This window comes from Stegodyphus dumicola, chromosome 9 (assembly GCF_044657685.1).
Source record: "Stegodyphus dumicola isolate Sdum_Otavi_A_Nest chromosome 9, ASM4465768v1".
NCBI classification, from domain to species: Eukaryota; Metazoa; Arthropoda; class Arachnida; order Araneae; family Eresidae; genus Stegodyphus; species Stegodyphus dumicola.
This window is the reverse complement of record NC_140776.1, coordinates 5,475,794-5,490,379: the sequence shown is the minus strand read 5'-3', so window position 1 is coordinate 5,490,379 and position 14,586 is coordinate 5,475,794.

Here is a 14,586-nt window from a genome sequence, read left to right as displayed (position 1 = left end):
CTGTGAGAAAGTTCGGTAAATGAATTTAATAATATTTACGTATTTTATCACTTCTATTGTCCCTGAAATTATGTTGATGCCATTTTACAGTTCGTTTTGGGATCCTCACGATTGGGTGATGTAGGCGAGGGGAGGAATTTTATCCTTTCGAAGTTGCACTTATTTTAGGCATAAAAGTTTGAGACGTTACTCAGATTCCTCTCTAAATCATTCAATTATAAAGCTACGAGAATTTTATAAATAAAATAAATTAAATCAATCAATAAAAAATAAATGAAAATCAATGAAAACGTACAGGTTGTTATTTGTGATAAAAACTTTGCTAAATTTTTTAACAAGTTTCTCAATTCCAGGAGGAATAAAAATGAAGGCATCTTCACCAGTGAAACTTTCATACAAAGATCCATTGCCACATTTAATTTTTATTATTTTGACAGCGACAGTCTTTCATCAAGACAATTGTAATACAAAGTTAAGATTGATTGAATAAGAGAATTAATTAACTTTAGATCTGCGTGATTGGAAACCGACAATATAAAAATTCTCAAGTATTCACAACATAATACAGTTAATTTCACTCTCGTTTTGTATTTAAACCTCAAGCAATTCTTTGGGATCAAAAGAAATTGATGTTTCTTTAGTAGTGAGTAATCATGTTCACGTAGAAATGAAAAAAGCAATAGAATAATTTTAAGCAGTAATTTCGAAAGTGAAAACTAATAAAGAAAAATTTTCACTGGTAATTACTGTGAGACGTTTTTCAGTGCTGAAATTATGCTACTTATCCCTAATGATTTTGGGAGATTTGAAAGCTGCCTTTTAAAAATTCATGTCATGGTTTATGTTAAAAGGAAAATTAAGTTACTAGGAAAAGGTTAGTATGCTTTGCTTTCATACTGTTATTTACGAGGATAGTAGTTTGCACTCTTTTTATGTTACGTAATCGTCTTCGAGGCTAGTTAATGTTTCCAGCAAAGCCCACAAGGATTTGTTTCGAATTAAGTAAGCGAGAAAATGTTTTTATACTCTTCTCTTCTCATTTTTATTACTACATAACTCACTTCTGAAATATGCAAATCGAATGTGTTTAAGGGAAGAGAAGCAGTTCATCTAAAAGAATATCAGTAAGAATAACTGTTACCTGTATAGAGTTCAGCTGTTTGCATCATTAGTTAATGTCTTGTTTTTGGTAAGTACTCTGGAGTTTAGCTTGAGTAATTCGAGAAAAGCCTGCAGAATCTTGATCGGTATGTGGATTCAAATGAATAGTTTACCGAGAAAGCTTGATAAGAAAGAAATTAGCATGATAAATAGCAAGATATAAAGATAGAGAATTAAAAATTAATAAACTTATTACTTAGTGATCAATAGCTGTCTGACTGAGTACAATTTTGCGTTTTCTTTTAAGTAACAGAAATTATTAATTACAATTATTTTAAAGTATATTATTAGTGTGTGACCTAACGACGGTTACATTTACAGAATTTTCTAATAATTATTTGCTTTAGTAGCAACGTTAAACTTATTTCATAAAAACAATTTCAGTGTTTCACATTATTTATTTATCAGTTTATAACTTTCATAATGCGGTATACAGAATAAATTTTCTATTACCTCAATAAATTTCCAAAGATTGAGCTGTATAATTGTACTTATCGCGAAATAGAATTCATTACATTTCTCGCATCAAACAAACTATAAATCTTTAAGTCATCAACATCAATCATGCAAACTCTGTAATAAAATATTCTTAAATTTTTTTCTTTGAATAAATAAATTGCTCTTAAATAGTTGGTCACATTATATTTTAAAAATCAAGAAAAATACCTGAAGCTTAGTTAATTTTAAAAACAACTATTCATTTTGGAGAAATTTGAGAATTTTTTCTGAAGTTTTTAAAAAAGTGATTAAAAGCTTAAATTAACTAAATAAATGAATGAATTACGTTTGTCTTCCTGATAGTTTGCTCTTTTGTACAAAGAAAAATCACCATCTATTGATTTCTCATTCATGCCCTCTGGGAAATGTATTACCGAATAGTTAAAAATCACACTAAAGTGTTTCAAGATGACAAACTACACTACTTTCAACATGAAAGACATTGATTTAACGTAATAATAACTACAAAAAATCAGTTTTATTGATCTATGGAAAAGAAATGAATACGTATGCAATTTCTCCATTTAAAATAATTTATTTATGTACATGTATTTTAGCATTTTCATATTAAATCACCTTTCATAATTTTCTTATTAAGAAATTGTATTTAATGAAACAAGAGGACAAATGTAATATTGCGTAATATTTTGTCTTTGGACTTGTTAATGCTTTTTTAAACAATCAATCCAAATAATGAAGCAGAAATAGACAAGTTTTATAAATATTCTCGAAACGGAGTACAAGAAACAACTGGAAATAGCTTAGATATATTAAAAAGTTCCTCATTACCGCAAGAGAAATATTATCAATTAATAAAATCACTTGCACATTAAACTATAAATCGTAATTCAGCTGCTAAATCTCATGCATTTATATCGTGTAGCAGGGACTTCTGGAGGCTTCCTGAAGAATAGGTCCCAGAGTTTCAAAATGTATTTTGTCCAAATATTCTTGAAAGTCATCACGTTGGCGAGAAATCACCAAATTTCGCTAAATCGGCATGGCACAGCCAAGTTAGTTGACGTCCTCAATTTTTAGAATGTGCAAAATTCTAGAAACAATTCCTCAGGCAACCATATTCATAGCAATTTTTTCAATCAAGCAAAGTCCCAATTTTTTTTTTGTTCTGTTTCTATTCTAGCAATTTTTATCAAGAAACTGCTGTATTTTTTGTCATAAACTCAATTTTAAACTCTGGGCTAGTGATTTGCTGGCAATGGAGAAAACAGCCATCAAATTTCTGCGGGAATACTGTGTTTTGCCATAAAATTGCTGAAGGCAACAATTGTTTTGAATCCTGTTACAGCCCCGAAATGCCCACCAGAAATAAAGAAATAATAGGTAGCTTGTAATTAGATTTTTAAATTTATTTTGGGGATAACTATCTAATTAGAATGTAAAATATATTAATAATTATATATTAAATATATATATAAATGCGTACTGACGCATATATATATATATATATGTATGTATAATTATTATATGTAAAATATAAAAAATACGGTGGCTTTGCTCTATGCAAACAGGAACCTCTAATTAACTTTCCGCAGTTTCAGGATCTTGCTCTTAGAATTCGAAAACATTCTGGCATGTTATGTAATTCCTGCTATAAATGAAGAGTTCGCGCCATTTTCGTCAGACCGCTTTCTCCAGACCTATGCTGACACGCTTCCCATCTGCTTCCCTTTGTTTGAAAAGTATGTCGACGTAAATTTAAGGTTAATAGTATTTAGTTCAAATTACTATCGCATATGTAATCTCGGAGAATCAAAAAGAATAATGATTTGCCATTTAAATTGGCAAATTGGCAAATTGAGTAAAGATGTGGAATCAAAACAGCTAACTTCTGTGTCATCATTTCTGCTGTAAGCCACTCAGCCACAACAAAGTCCGGGTTATGATGCCAAGCTTCATTTTTATATGTGTGCCCGACTGCCAAAATATGACATATATATGTGGACATTCGCTCCTACAACTCAACCGCCTTTTCCTAAATCTGGCAACAGCTACAGCAGCAAGATACTTCTTCAAGCTTCGTGAGGAAAAGAGACTTCCATTCCGATGAGGTTATGACGTGGCGATGGATGTAACTGAACTATCCCGCTCGACAATGTTGCTTGATGATGTAATTCCGTTTCATGATGAATCAAACTTTTTATCTTACTTCCTTTCACTATGCACATACCATAATCATGTTTAGTCTTTCATTATTAAATACCCTTAAAACGCCACTGCCTTCCTCTATTTGAATCCTAACCTCATCCCACATGGGGCCTCGACCCCTGGAACTCTTCCACCTTTTAAACTAAACCCCCCTAGACACCACTATATAACTATAAATGATGGAACGCTGTGGAATAATATCGCAAGATCCCCGTTGTTGTTATTCATCAGCACGTAAGTAGAGCTAATTTTATTTTATGAAGTAATACTAATGAGGAAGTAATATTCTTTCAAATTATTATGAATATTTGACGACGCCTTTTTATGAAGTTTATTTGAAGAATCGAAAGACATTTCGAAGGATTTCCGTTCACTCTGTACATACCATAATCATGTTTATTCTTTCATTATTAAATACCCTTAAAATTCCACTGCCTTCCTCTATTTGAATCCTAACCTCATCCCACATATATGTATTAAATAAATTTTTGCATTTGAACTGAATGATGGCAAAAGTCATCATTTTCTTTTATCTATGAACAATCGCCAAATTGTGGTAATGCGTTGGCTGTAATGCGTCAGTACCCATTTATAGCATGCAAAAACATATGGCCATAAATTCAGACACATGCAAAATAAATTCTACAGCTTTTATCCGGGAAATAAAAATATACAAATAAAACTAAGTAAACCAGACACTATATAGGATAAAAACAATGCAATAAAAATAATTTAAACATTTACAGATATTTACAACAATATTAATATTACATTTTCCATTTATACTGACATATTTCACTTTTTTCCTGACTTAGTATGCTCCAGTCAAAATTTAATATTAAGTTATCGTTTTTCACACTTATTGCTTGCTGTCTAGTAGGAATAAATTTTATGATAAGTGAAAAATAGGTTATTTAAAAGCACGTAAACCTAGGTATTTTTATAAAAACACCAATACAAAAATTACTTTAAGATGGAATCTTTTTTTTTTTTTTTCCAGTTTTCTATAAATTTTTTTGTCTTGAAAGAGGATTAGTAACTGCGTTTGGGAAATTCGTTTTAAGCTTTTCAGAATTCTCAAAGTTTCAGTCCTTTCACAAAGAGAGCTAAGTTGTTACACTACATCTTTAGGAATTTTTACTTTTAACGGGCATCGCCTGCGTAATTTAGATATGTATTACTGATGGTTAGAGGTATGATATAACGTAAAGCTGTTAATGTTTGCGAAATTTAAGGAAAGGTGCTATTTAACTAACAACAATGAAATGCATCATTTGCAATAAGGAATCATTTGTTTTCTAATTTTATGAAAGTTTCTTAGTTCTCATAAACATACTTACAATGCTACTAAATAGATAAATTATAATTTTATGTTTATCAATGACAGTTTCACTAAGCAGTAAAATTTGCACAACAGAATTAATTAAAAGAGTCAAAATGCATAAAATATTCTTGGTATGACCTCTCAAAAAACAAATAAATCCAGTACAATATCATGGCATGGCTCCTTAAATCATACTTGAAATTTCTCCTGTTTGAAAGCTAGATATGGTGTTCTTCCCATGTAAACTCAATAGCAAACTAAAACTGTACGTCGGTTCATCAAACAAGCAGTCTTACACTAATTCCAGTTTTATGAAAGTTTTATTATTGTTTCCTCAATTCATTAATCAATAATTTCACGGTTAAACTTCGACCATAAATCTCCTACTTGTGGAGATACGTTTTTGCCAGTATATATTCAGGGGTTTTTGAAACATATTTTGCCTTTCAGCAGTTATTTTTTGCAACCGTTGATTTCTTATTTTTGTCAAAATTCTCAGGTATGCTTTTGTCAAACAATGCGCCTTCTCTATATTTAACCAATGATTCATTTTCAGTGCTGCTCTATATCGGATGATATTCTTCGAGATACACAATATGCACCATGACTCTAGATATAGTAGTTCGAGGTGCACCAACTAAATTTGCTACTTGGGTCAAAGAAACTCGGTGAAATGAAATAGCATGTTGGCTCCAGAATTTGTCTTCTTTAAAATTATGAAAGATCGATATAATTTCTTTGCAAACTGCCCAGAACGATGTTAAAAGGCAAACTTTACTTAGACTTGGTTTTGACAGGTTTCCTACCAGATAAGCAATATAATACATTCGCAAGCAGAAAAAGTTTTTCATTTCACGCATTCCTTTTATAAAGTAATTTCACACTTTTCCAAACCGGTGGACTAAATATGTTATTATTAATTTAATAATTATTAAAATGTTTTATTATTAATTTGTGGACTAAATATGTTATTATTATTAATTATTTATGTTATTATTAATTTATTCACAGAAGTAGTGCTCGTTAAATATGTTAATAATGAGTGAATAACACTTAGTGCTTATTCCATATTTGCAAGGTTATGCAGTGTTTTCATCAGCAAATATTTTATGTTAAACATTTTATATTTATTTGATTCATTAAAATTATTTTAGACCAGAAATACTTTCAGCAAAAAGCATCCAGCCATATTTTATTTATGTACAGATATATAAGTTAACTTAATGTAAAAGTTTACTATTGTAAATGAAATTTCCCTGCAAAATTTCTGGTAAATTAATAACAATCGTTTCGGGTAACGATTATTTTCAATTTTAAATACAAGATAAATTTCCTAATCATGCCTAGCTAGAACACTTAGAACGTTTACTGTGTGCAAATATCGTAGAAGATGTGGGGATCAGGACTATGTGTCACATTTGATTAAAAAATTATTTGATTTGAATGAAATTGCTATGCGGTTTTCTAATAGTATTCGGTCTTTTACTATATTTAATAGTTGTATGGCTTCAGCGTCTTTATACCTCATGCTCAAATTTAGTGCTTATGTTGACACATACATCTATACAGGCTTTACTCTGGTCTTTGACTCACTCTTTCGTTCACAGGATCACACTTATAAGAAGATTTATATGCAGTAAATATTTATTTAATTTAACTAACAAATATAGAAATGAAAGAAATTAATGAAATGCATGTTTTTGATTAGTATAGCTATGAGCAGAGAAAAGGTCTAGGAAATGATTAAAAATATTTCAACGCGTCATTGTAATCATAGCAGTTCTTTGTGGGTATATCTTTTGTATAGAGAAATCTTTTATATATACTTTACACTGCTCTACATATTTCTAGGTATGGCAATGGGGCCGATGTTTCGTTCAGATACAAGAATAAAATATGTAGCTTTGTCCTGGTGTATATCAAGCGGAATTTGATCTGATTAGAAGACAGGACTCATGCTTTATCTCATGGTAAGCTGATATCGAAAAGAAAGTGCACAGATCTATGAAAAGAAAATAATGGAATTTAGCATCATTGAGTTGTCGCAGAGAAAATAATAAGACGTGCATCTTATGGACACTTGGTTTTATTTCATTTTCTTCTTAGTGCAAAAAGCAATCTGTTTGAAGATCATGTAAACTGAGAAAAAAAAAAAAAAAAAAAAAGACAGTTCTATATCTCTTGTTCTACTGGTCCGATTGGCGAAATTCAAACTGCGTTTTTCATGTTTCTAAAGCGTGACTTAGGATATGTATTAGATTTATATATAGCATTGTTCTAATATGGGAATTTTGACACAAAATCGGACATTTTCTGAACTGCCATGCCAAATGTTTTCCACATTTCGATTCTGTGAAGTTCCTTCCCCTGATGAAAGAGGAAGAACGGAAGTGACTTACCCCGGAAAAACCGGTCGAGGCAGGCTGGTGGGGGGAAGAAAGACTGGAATGAGAGGGCACTGGGAGTTGGACCGGCGAGCATGCCGTGTGAGAACGTAGAGAAAAGAAATATGTTTTAATTTCTTTTGCGCGCCTTGTATATATATATTGTATATAGTTTATGTTACAGTGTACTCGTTGTATGGTGTATCCATAGTGCAGTTTGTGTAATAAATTAGTGAAGAAAATGTCAAAGCAGACAACTGTTATTTTCCCACTATGGTAAGTTTACACAGAAGAACCCACCTCGTGTTTGAACGAGCGCGAGGCATGACAGATTCTACGACTCAATTATGCCAAATTGCCAAGGTTTGTAAAGCTCGCACAAGTAGTTTTTAAAATATTAGCTACTCAATACTAATTGATTTTGTATATATTAGTTAATATCTCTTTTTTAAACTTATTTTATTCTTTCTTTCACATTTCGAAATTTAGGCTCATTCCAAGTAAAATTCGCCCATTTTTTATAATTTATTTTTTAAATTTGTATTTTTAAATAAAGTTTATAAACTTTTCGAAAATATTTTGTGTTATAACCTATGACATGTTTAACATCATCTTAAAGTAAATGTCTTTCTAGGCACTTCTGCCAAAAATAGAGTTTTTTTATTCAAAATTTTCTAAGATATACATGAATTTACATATTGGCGTGTTTTAAATTTGGCATATTTGTTATAAGTGATAATAATGCCAAATGTGGCTTACGGCCTTTGTTAAAATTATTTGAAAGTATGAACGATGACTTTTTTCACCACGTCTGCAATGAAAAAAGGTAAGGAAAATAGAATGCTAAAAATTAAGAAGTTCGCAAAATGAATTATTCTTAGCGCAAACTGAAAAAAATTTGCCGAGATAAATTTTTAAATTTTTCCATAAATTTCACACCAAATTTTATAAAATCTAATATTTAGGCATAATGTGAGGCGTAGAATTGAAATATGAAAAAAAAATTGGCATATCATTTCAGAAAAAAAACCGAATTTTTGTCAAAATACCTGTATTAGAACAAAGCTCTCTCTCTATATATATGTAATATATATCCTAAGTCGCACTTTCGAGGCATGTAAAAAGCAATTTGAATTTCGTCAATCGACCGAAAGTAGAACGGGAGATATAGAACTGTCCTTTTCTTTCTCTTTGCCAGCAATGAAAATAAAACTGTATTCTAGGGGGATACTGGTAATATATTTGATATTATTAAGCTTTGCATCAAGATTAATTTATTTAAGTAGATATATTTTCGAAAATTATTATAAAATAAATATTATATTAATTTCATTTATATGCAGCAATTTTCAAAATCACGAAACTTTGAAAGAAGAAATGACTCTCAACTAGAATCAGGCAAATAGAATCTGCGACGCCTAGAACAGCTATGTGCTGTATTTTGGATTTAACCAAATAATAAGGACGATTTACATATAATAATGTAATGAGAGTGCCATTATTATAATGGCAAATTCTAATATTGATTAGTGCTCAAGGATTTCACTTGCCTGGTTGCTATTATTGGGTATGTAATCGTGTTGATGAAACTAGGATGAAAATAAATACATTGCCGAACTAAGCATTATTTATAACTAAAAATCAAGTAAAAATATTTCGCCAAAAATTACTTTTAATTAAATTAAAAAAAAATATTTATCTAGTAATTGTGATATAAATGCATAATTCGTAAATTTAGCATGATTTGTTATGTCACTGATAATATAAAACTTGATCTCAGATAAAAATGAAAAATTGGCTTTCAAGATTGGTATTTGCTTGACTTGAAAAATTGGACAGGATTTCCCTTGACTCATTAAATTTGTAAATGGGAATATAAACATCACCTAAAATATGAACATTATGAACGAAAAACAGATTGATACATTAGAATAGTTGTACTAATGTATACTATCTACTATTTTTAGTTTTCGTTATTTATTTCTTAGATGATGCTTCTAAAACGCTATTTTTACATATGAAAATAATTAAGAATGCGTAAATGAAAATGATTAACTAATTCAAAAACTCTTAAGACTGTGTTCTATTATATTTAAATTCTTTACAATTTTACAAAACTAAAGCAGAAGTGGAACGTAAAAAAGCCATTTTTATGAGTCGTTCTGCCATACACATTGCAATAATCGCACAGCATGGAAAAAAATTCTTTTTCATTAACATATTTCCACATGTTTCTGCGAATAATTTTCAGTGTTTCTAAAGACTGTATAGTGTTTAATACTCCAAATATCAACGCGTATTCTGAAAGTCCGGATTAGAAACCTGGAGAAGGAATTGCGGATATCTTCAGTTTCAAGACACTAAAAAATTCGGAAAGATTTTAAAAGTGGTGTCCGCAACTAAAAATGGTAGTGGACGATAATTCGTCACCACCAGGATTTGGCAAGTGGATCCTCTCATCCCCAATTGCATTTTAAAAGGGGAAATGTACCCATAAAGTATTTTCTTCCTCTTTTCCGGCTGCCTTCACGATGTAACTAGAAGCACATTCGAAGCCTATTCAGAACGTCCGGAGTCCCAAGCCCGGTGAGAGCAGTGAAGATTTCTTCTGTTTCTTGACATCGAAATATTTTACAAGACTCTACAAGAGGTGCCGGAACTAAAAAATGGCGGACGATAATTCGTCACCAACAAGATTTGGCGATTTCCCCCCAATCCCCTGTCGTCCTTTAAAAAAGGGAATATTTAAGGTATTTCTCTCTCCTTTCCGCATGCCTTCTTAGTGTATCTGCAAGCACGCTCAAAGCCTATTCGAGAGGACCGGAGTTTGAATCATGCCGAGAGAACCGCTAATTTCTTTCAGTTCATGAGATTAAAAAAATTCCACAAGGTTATAAAAGCTGCATAATTAAATAATTATCGTTTCTTAAAATAAATCATTAAACAGTTTTCATACAGTGTTGGATAAAATGGCGGGATAAAAAGAAATTTTTGAAGCAACAATCAATTTTCCAACGCAGGCTACACAGTAAATTATTTACTAAAAGTGGTAATTCCGCACTACTTCATTATTTATCACAAATAATATTTATGCTACATGTATTCAGTATCAAGAACAAGATCAGAAGATTCAGAGTTATAAAAATCAATTATTTCAAGATTCAAAATCAGAAATTAGGGACATTTTATAACTATGTATCTGGACAAATGCATTTAAAAAGGCCCACCATAATTCACATATACATTCAGCGTGTAAGAAAAGCTTATGCTTAAGTAAGCATTTGTATGCTGCTAAACATTACGCCTCAGAAATTTACATAGAACTAGAAGATATGGCATGTGGTTAGCATGGAAGTTAGTTGTCACTGTACATCTCCATAGATTTAAATATTCCTCCAAACGCCAAGACAAGATACGAAGGGTGCCGTCTATTTATAATCTTTGCTGCCCTTTTGCACATTTAGCGCGGAAGATCATCCTTATATACTGATTAATTTCTTCTAGCGAATTCCATCTTAAGACCTTCACGTTTTGCTCTTGATAGACTGTAATACTGAGATTGGAAATGGAAGAAACGGTGGTAGATAACATCACCAAAGCATCCGAAATAGTCAAAGCCACTGTGGAACCAAGAATGACAAGCACCTCTGAGACAAAAAAGAGAATGTCGAGGACGTTTGCAAAGCTATCTCACTTTGTCTAACAGTATAACCTTTAAAAAGCAAGAATACAAGTGCGATGACGAAGTCAGAGGAATTCCTGGATACCCTATGTGTTTGGAATAATATCCTGAACGACAAGTAAATATACATGGGGAAAATTTTTAAAAAGCACGTGGAATGTACAAGAGCTACTCACTTACAAATCTAGAAAAAGAAGACCGACTGATCAGCGTTACAAAAAATTGCGAATACATTTGCCGATCTATTTCCTATTATTTCCTGTGGTAACAATTATTCTCCATTATTTCAATTTAACAAACTAAGAGCTGAAACTGTTCCCATTGAATTTAACTATACCAACGGAGTCTCATAATACCGGACGTAACTGCAGAAACAAAACAGAGCTTTGTTAGAGACACAGACTAGGTCTAGCCCGCATCCAGATGGTATAAGTAATGACATGCTGAGGCATCTCTATTTAAGTTTCTGAGTATCCTTCTCGCTCTTTAAATCATACATGGGAGAAGCATAAATTTCCGAATGCATGAAAGAAATTGTTGCCATTCCCCACAGCTAAGCGAAAGAAAGACAAAATACCAATATCATCACACCTAGTCTAGTCTACCCAGTCTATTGCTTGAAAAAGACTGCTTCAAACAGTCTTATTTTGTAATCGACATGAGATATTTAGATGAAATCCTGTACTCCCAATTAATGCATTTTAGGAATGAGTACAGAGCTCATTTTGGAGACGAATATTTTGAAAGGGAAGAGAACATTATATTATTAATTCTAACCTTTCCTGGAATTATGTATTATTGTGTAAGAACTGATTGATTGATGCTATAGAACTGCATCTCTCTGTCACCGTCTGGGGAACCAATCTGTTTTTTTTTTCAAGTTAACGAATGTTAATATTTGATGATTTACATCACACGTTGATTAATTCCGTATACAGGGAATGTGATGCCTAAGTCGTGTTATGTAAACATGTACATTTTAAAACATTTTGTTCAGAATAATCGAAAGACAGTGATTTGCCTTTTATGTAGTCTTATAACTGCTCTAAAATTCTTAATATGGCTCTATAATGTGTTATATTCCTCTTTCCAACATATCTTCGTGATGTAACAGTAGCATACCGACGTGTATTTGAGAAGGCGAAGTTTCAACTCGAGGACATTGCATATTTTTCACGTCTCCTGCTTCAAAAAACCTAAAGACTGCTAAAAGGTAGTGGATGATAATTCGTCACCACCAGGATTTGCTGATTGGGTTCCCTGATCCTCAGTCCCCCTTTAAAAAGGGGAGAACATAAGGTATTTTCTCTCTCCTTCCAACAAGTCTTCGTGCTCTAACGGTAAGACAATGGTATTCGAGAGGTCCAGGTTCGAGTCCCTACGAATGCAGTGCACATTGTTCACCTCTACTGCACCAATGATTCTCACAACTCATGTAACATAATTTAATAAAAGAGGAAGTAAATTTACAGAACGTTTCGTTGTGTACTACATTATAATTAAAACTTTTAGGTTTTCGTTTAATATTATAGAAATTTGGGCAAATTAATAAATGTATTGTGGTATCATACTCTAGATTTTGTTTTAATAGATTCTGCAAGCCCGTTTTATTTTAAACATAAATTTATGACTATGAAAAGAAAATAATGTACTACATAACTAAATAAATTTTCTGAGATAACAGGATTTCGGCTGCTTAGTAGCTGAGGTCCTATTAAAAATATCTTCAAAACTGCATAAAACATTTTTATTTTGGTTTTAAACCAATTTTCCAAACTAAACTAAGAATAACTTAGACCTTTTTTAACTTTCTTGTTTGTGTGTGCTTTATTGAGACAATACATTTTATTTTCCACTCTACACAGTTCATACTGTGCTTGATGCGCAACTAGATTACTAGTGTAACACTTTTCCCTTTTCTGAGGATAAGCTAGGTCCTCCGGCTTGTAGTTTAGCGTGATAAACTTTAATAAATGTTCAGAGCTTCCTGTTTTTTAATATTTCAACTTTGCGGATGTTACGCGAATCCCGAGGAATTTAGAATTATGAAGTTCTAGAGCAATTTATGTCTATAATTTCCAAGGTGTAATATATAGCCTCTTATAATTATACAAGTATAAAAGTTCGCCTAAACATAACTCCTTTGATAATTACAGGACTAGTAATATATTAGTTATGAAATGTATCTAATTACTTCTCAACATACAGCTACTGGATTATAGGTTTAGAAACTGAAAGCCGATTTCATGAATATTTGCAATAAATTCATTTATTATACAAATTATTGTCATGAACTCCTTTGCTAGAAGAGCTTCCAACTATTTATTGCTTGCTCTTTTGGTTGGCACGATATTACGTATACCTTCAGCTCTAAAATTAAACACGGAGTTTAACTACAGCTGTTTAAACAAAGTTGCAGTTTTAAGAAGAAACATTTATTATTTTAGTAATACAGTTAATTACAATTAATTATCCTAAGCTGAATATAATATGGGTAATGGATGATAATAATCTTTTCTTAGAAGTTCACGCCAAGTGCTCTTTTCGTACATTCTTTCTTTTACACTGTTTAAGAAAGAAATATAATTTATATGTTTAATCCTAAAAGTTCTTTCTTTTCGGTTAGGGTGTAGCCTCGAAAGTTTGCACTTAGTCAGAAAGTTTCTAGCTTTGATTAGAATACATTTATTAGCTGTAATTTATTTATTGTTCACAAAGTGCTTAAATAAAAATACTAATTACTAATCATTAAAAGTCTAATTATTATTTGCTTGGTAAATTAATCATCTTAACTATCGTGATGATCTTATTTTCAGTCCTTAAAAATTTTTGTATCACCTTACTGTTACATAATACAGACTAAATGGAAGAGGTGATTTATTTATTAATCTACTTGCTTACGTAAGTTTACAGAGAATTCAAATGTGCATTATTTCAAATTAACACTAATGACGTCCTGAATAGTTCTATAGTAAAAAATAGATAATCACTTTTCATATAGTTGTTCACTCATTTTGATATTCGAATTCATAGAGCATAGATTTATTCACGTATTTATTTATAAAACTTCACAAATATTATTTTGGTATAAAATGTGATAACATGTCACTTATAGGTTTTTGTCCTTATCATTCGGATCTCTCGTCATTGTCATTTATCTGTAATTAAATTTCATTTCTTGTTTAAATGATCTGGAATACTTGAAGGCGTCTAATTGAGTGTCCGGTTCTCATATTCAAAGAATGTTTCATTAATTTACTTTTATATTTTAGCTTAGTTCAAGCTACTTCCAAATGATATTTTAGGAAAAACGTACACCTTATGAAATTATGTTGGAAGTTTCACATAAAATCATAACGGGAATCCAATTT